Below are 6,000 nucleotides of genomic sequence, written 5' to 3' on the forward strand. Positions count from 1 at the left end.
TTGTCCCAGTGTTTAAGGTACCTAATGACCATGGCACACTCACTGGATCTTTCCCTCCGGGAAGGTCGACGGCCACGTTCCACAAAGTACAGCACTCTGGAGAGGACAGGATCCCTCAACTGCCCCTCACGAAGCTCACCCTCAGAGAACACAGGTTGAGCATCCGTTGCAGGGAGAAGTAGCTGTGGAAGCTGTTGGAGGATGTCAACAGCACGCGTTCTGGCACCCGACTCCCAAAGGGTATGTGTCTCAAAGATGGCAGAGACCTCTTCTTTAGTCAAGGACTGGTTCTTAGCATGCACCGACACATTAGGCTCCTCCTCGACCTGGCCATCGAAGAGATGTCGACTGGAGTTCGACTGTCGAAATGCCTCCTGTACTGAGCCAACAGAGATGGGAAGAGCTTCTCCAACTAGGTTGCTATAGGGACAGCAGAGCAACCTCTCTCCGACAGCCAACTTCACAAACGGTCGACGGCTTAGTGCATCTGCGACAATGTTCTTAGAACCAGGGACATATTTGATATCAAACTCGTAAGATGCCAGCTTCGCCACCCACCGCTGCTCACAGGCGTCCAGATGAGGTTTAGTCATAATGTGTGTAAGTGGATTATTATCAGTCCACACCGTGAAGGCATGTCCCTTGAGCCAGTGGCTGAACTTGTCACACACAGACCATTTCAACGCAAGGAATTCAAGGCGATGAGCAGGGTACTTACGCTGGGCACGGGAAAGGGATTTACTGGCAAATGCAACTGGTCTAGCCACAAAATCACCTTCCTGAACTTGTGAAAGAACTGCTCCCAGCCCATCCAAGGAGGCGTCGGTGGACAAGACAAAAGGGCGAGCAAAGTCAGGATGGGCCAAAACTACTGAGGACACCAAAGCAGCCTTCAGATCCTCAAATGACTGTTGATGATCATGTGTCCAGTCAGTAGGTGTCAGCTTCCGAGATTGCATAGCACGGCTCACACGTGCCCGCCCCTTGCGCTTCTGCTTCTGGCCAGACAGAAGGTCAAAGAGGGGCCTTGCCAAGGCAGAGCAATTGGGCACAAAATGCTGGTAATAGTTCACCATCCCCAGAAATGATCTGACACGGGACTGTGACGGGGTGATCCCATCAGGCTCCATTAGGTCCGCAATGGTCATATTGCTGACAGCCTCGACCTTAGCAGGATCTGTGGACACACCAGACTCATTAATGATGTGCCCGAGGAATTTCACCGTCCTCCTGAGAAGCCAGCACTTCTTTGGGGCCAATTTCAGGTTGTGTTGGCGAAGTCGGCTGAAAACCATTTCCAATCTCTCCAAAGCCAACTGCTCAGATGGTGCAAAGACCAACAGGTCATCAAGGTAGCACAGCAGGCTGAGGAAATTTTGATCGCCAAAAATGCAGGTCATCATTCTCATGAAGCTGGCTGGGCTGTTGCACAAACCCTGAGGGAGGCGGTTATACTCGTACAAACCCATGGGTGTTGTGAATGCAGAGTATTTGCGATCCTCCTCATGTAGCGGCATGTTATAGAAGCCAGAAGTCAAGTCCATCGTGCTAAAAAACGCATTGCCACCAAGGGCTGCCAAGCAATCAGCTTGATGTGGCAGGGGATGAGCGTCCTTTAGCGTCCGCCTGTTGAGCCATCGAAAATCGGTGCACACTCGCAAGTCGCCATTTCTCTTCCACACAAGGACAAGAGGTGAGGCAAACTCGCTAGTAGACTTCCTGACTATGTCTCTCTCCTCCATCTCGTTAAGAACCTGGCGGAGCTTGTGGTATTCGGCAGGAGGCACACGCCTGTAGGGGAGACGAAATGGCCTGTCATCTGTCAGTCGAATCCTGTGTACAAAGCCCTTAGCCTCACCACAGTCCAGATGATGGCGAGAAAAGACATCTTGATAATTGACCACAAGGTCAGCCAACTTTTCTTGCCAGTCCGATGACACATCACAGGATTTCAGGTCCAGGTCACCCAGGCCAACACGGTCCAGCCTCTCCTGTACAGTACCAACATCCACTGTGGGTACAGATGTCCCAGTGGGCTCTGTACGAGTAGACTGTTGACTGAGCTCTGGAACCTCCATATCCTCCAATGCAAGGCAGGTGTAGACATCAGCAAGCTTGGCATTCCTCCGCAGAATAACAGGGTTATCTGTGACATTAAGGAGCTTGAGTGGGACCCACCTGTCTCCCCAGAGAGGAGTCACCACTCTAGCGACCATGATGCCCCTGGGTGCAGAGCGAGAGGTGGTTGGCTCAGTAACTACAGTAGAGCCGGGAGATATCTTAACATCTTTCGGAAGTTTCCCCCATACAAGAAACTCACTGTTACCTGGCAGGGTGACAGCCCTGTTGCACCTGACTGTGCCCACTTTGTCTGGTATCTCAGTACCAGACCAGCGTTCCAGGCCAGCAAGCAGAGAGAGGAACTGTTCAAGTTCCTGATGCCCTGAACGCGACATCGAAACTGCCTCCCAGTAGCTTGCATCTTTCTTGAACTGACGGATTAAATGTCTGATGACATTCGAGCCAACTATTAAGTCATCTTGTTGATTCTCAACAACAAAGGTTGGAACCAAGATACGACACCCATACACTTCCATGTCAAGCTCCACCACTGATTTAGGCTTCACTCGTACACCACCACAGCCAACAAAAACAACAGTGGGTGCCCCCTGATTTCTCAAATCAATAGCACCAGCAGCAGCAAGCCTCTGCAGCGCTACTTCACTCAAAGAACAGGCCATTGAACCACTATCCAACATAGCACCAAGGGATGACTTGCCTCCGATTGTAACAGGAGTGTAGAACAGGCTGTCACTGCTGCTGATTCTCTGTGTGTCCTGAAAAATAACTCTCTCAGACTTGTCTAAGTCCTTTACATTGTCATACAGTTCTGCTGCATCATGTGTGTGGGAGTGTTCTTCATGACCTGTACAGCCTCCCTCAAAGCACAGGTCGTCTAGTTTCCCTGGGCATTGTCACCCGTAGAGGCCCCATTGGCACACGAGCGACGTGTGTGACCGGGCTGAAAGCATGTGAAACAGAGTCGGGCAAAGCGGCAATGGGACTGTGTAGTGTGGTCCTCCTTATTACAGACCTGACAGCTCCTGCCATTGAACAAAGGGGCCCGATTCTGTACTCGTCTGCCACCCTGCCGTGAGGGGGAATGTCCATCCCCAGCCTTCGCTTTATTCAACAGCTCCCTGAGCATCGACATCATCTCACCAAGCACAGCATTGTCGCTGGGCTGCTGACTGTGGGGGAACTGCTGCTCAGGAGCAGGGAGGGCAGACTGCTTCTGGTAATGCAGGGGAATAGTCTGGCATCTATTCTGAGTTGAGGTCGTCGGATTCCGTTCCCCATCCTGTGACAATAGAGGAGGAACAGTGGGACAGCTTGGAGCAAGAAACATCTGCTGCGTCTGGGACAAGAGAGGAGAGGGTGAGACAGAGGGTCCTACCCCAGGTGACGGGGGTGACGTAGGAAGCGCGTCAACACCAGAAGACTTCCTGTCATCGTTATTCAAGAGCTCAACACGCGTGTCATCACGAATTAGCGCTGCTGCATGGGCCTCAACCACGCGCACTCTCACAGAAGACACCCTCTCGCGCCGATACTCATCTATCCTCTCCTGAATCTCCTTGCACGTCCACTCATGTATCTGTTTGTACTTAAACACAGATGCGAGCTCAGGATCTGGGCAGTGTTTCACAAACATTTTAGCGATCTCACCACCAATGTCCTCCATTCGCCTGCCTTGACGCTTCAAACCTTCCTCAGCCATATCAGCAGCCTTGTTGAGGCGTATCCAGTAATCAACAGGATTCTCCCTGTGAGAAGGCAGAGTTGAGTAGAAGTCCTGCAGGGGTAGGCAAGAGGAAGTGCTGCTGAAGTACCTTATCAGCATGTTGAATATGACATCAGGGGCGCAGGAAGTAATAAGCGCAGGATCACTTCTCAAGCCTATCTTAACTACATCCCTGGCCTTCCCCATTAGCCTCCCCATCACCTCCTCTGTCTGCAACGACACATCAAGACTCTGCTTCCTGATGTATGATTTCATCAACTCAACCCATTCAGTCACTGTGTACTTGTCTGTACCATCACCCCTGAAAATGACAGGTTCCCTGTCGGATTTTACAATAACACTGAATTGAGTGTTTTCACTAGGTGTATTCGTATCGCCACCCGAATGTGAAGTCTGGTTATGTGAGTGAGCATTATTTCGGTCGACATCACCAACAGCTCCACTAGACATAAGTCTGGCCGCAATAGATTCACCTATCTGTGAACCAAGTTGAAAGATCATGTCACTAAACTGGTTTAATGTGTCATTCCCATCACCGGGAGTGGAGTGACGTGCTTCGCCCCGCAAAAATTGCCCCACGGGAGACTCATCCGGATCTAAATCCGACCCAAAGGCTCCAACCCTCCCAGGCAACACAGGTGAAGCTCCCTCATCCCTCCCAACTGACCCATGTGACAGTAAATGAGCACGTGCTGCACCTCTACCCCGCCCAACAGAGGAGAGAACATTTTCACATATATCACTCAGCTGGAATTTGCTTGCCATATTAGCATATAAACAGAAAAAAAAAAGGAAAAGCAAGAAAAACAAACCAAAACAAAACGTAGACAATAACAAATATTCAGAGTTGCAGGTGTCAGCACAAGCAGTCCGGAGAGAGTCCCATCAAATCAAAGAACAAACAGTCCAGTACCTCAACGTAATTCACAGTCCAAGACGAGCAAAGGATGAATCTTTAAGCACAATACACTGCAACCTGGGTTGGAGATCTGCATCAAGTTGATCTCAAATCACAGAGTCACGGCACCAATGTAGCTGTTGCTGTTCTGAGAGTCTATTGTGCAAGTGGTGTGATATGCCCATGTAGAAAGGACGGCACTGCAACGCTGGACTTGCCCTTACTCTGGGCTCCCTCTTTATTCTGGCAACTGGTACAAAGAAAACAGCACACAGTCTTCATTAACAATCTGCAAAGCAACTGCAACATTCAGTTCACCAGCTTGGGAGTTTTTTTCCTTTGCTGAGGCATGCTCTGTGCAGCAATTTGGAACCTTAACAGTTGCAGTTGCTGTGTTTGTCCACCAGGTGGCTCCAACTATTCACAAAGCACATCAAGTTTGAGGAAATTCATTAAGCTATTTTCTAACTCTGTTACACTGGCTCCATTCTCTTCTGACTTTCTCTCCTCACTCTCATAAACCTCCAAACTGTCTCCAAACTCTCACTAACCGCAACTCTCCATCAAACACCTACATTTTGAATGAAGTCTGAGGGGTTTATATCGCTGTCATAGCTCGCGGCAAAGTTCGAACCACTTCATGAACCAGTCACGTGGTAAAGCCGGGCAGCGAGGCTTCGGACGTCATCATTTTCAGCTCCTCCCATAAATCAAGCAAGCCTCGATACGCTCATCGCAGAAACGCCCCCTCAATTACTCGACACAAGCTTTGAAGCCTCGATACAGAATGTCACATCACTACTTTTGAGTTCATGTTCCGCCTCTGAGTGTCTGCACATTGGGTCCTCCTACTACCACTTCTGCCAGCACACAGCCTTCACATAACAGAAGATCGCGACCAGAACATGGACCCCGCAGACTCATTTTCCTCGGAGTTCAACGCCGAGATGATGCGGATGGTGAGTCTGCTCGACCGCATTGCCCAGTCACAGGATTTACGGACTATGGCAGTCGGGCTAAGCGCAGTAGATGCCATCATTCGGCATAACCCTCAGCTTTCTCAGTTTGCTAAGGACACTAAGTTGGATGGCACCATTACTGCCTGGAGAGAGCAAGTCAGGGTTGGTGAGCTTGCTCTCTCACTCACTAAATCTTCCCCATCGCTGCTTCAGCAAGACACACACTCTCCACCTGCCTCTATGCTGCCACGGACTTCCTCTCCTTCCGGGACCTTGTTCACCTGTCCATTCACCTCTTTCCTGGCAGCTATGTGGTCGGAAGATCAGGAGGAGGTCTC

The sequence above is a fragment of the Copadichromis virginalis genome, linkage group LG5, assembly GCF_057382275.1.
Source record: "Copadichromis virginalis isolate Kocher_CV1m ecotype Utaka linkage group LG5, C_Virginalis_male_GT1.1, whole genome shotgun sequence".
In the NCBI taxonomy this organism is placed as follows: domain Eukaryota; kingdom Metazoa; phylum Chordata; class Actinopteri; order Cichliformes; family Cichlidae; genus Copadichromis; species Copadichromis virginalis.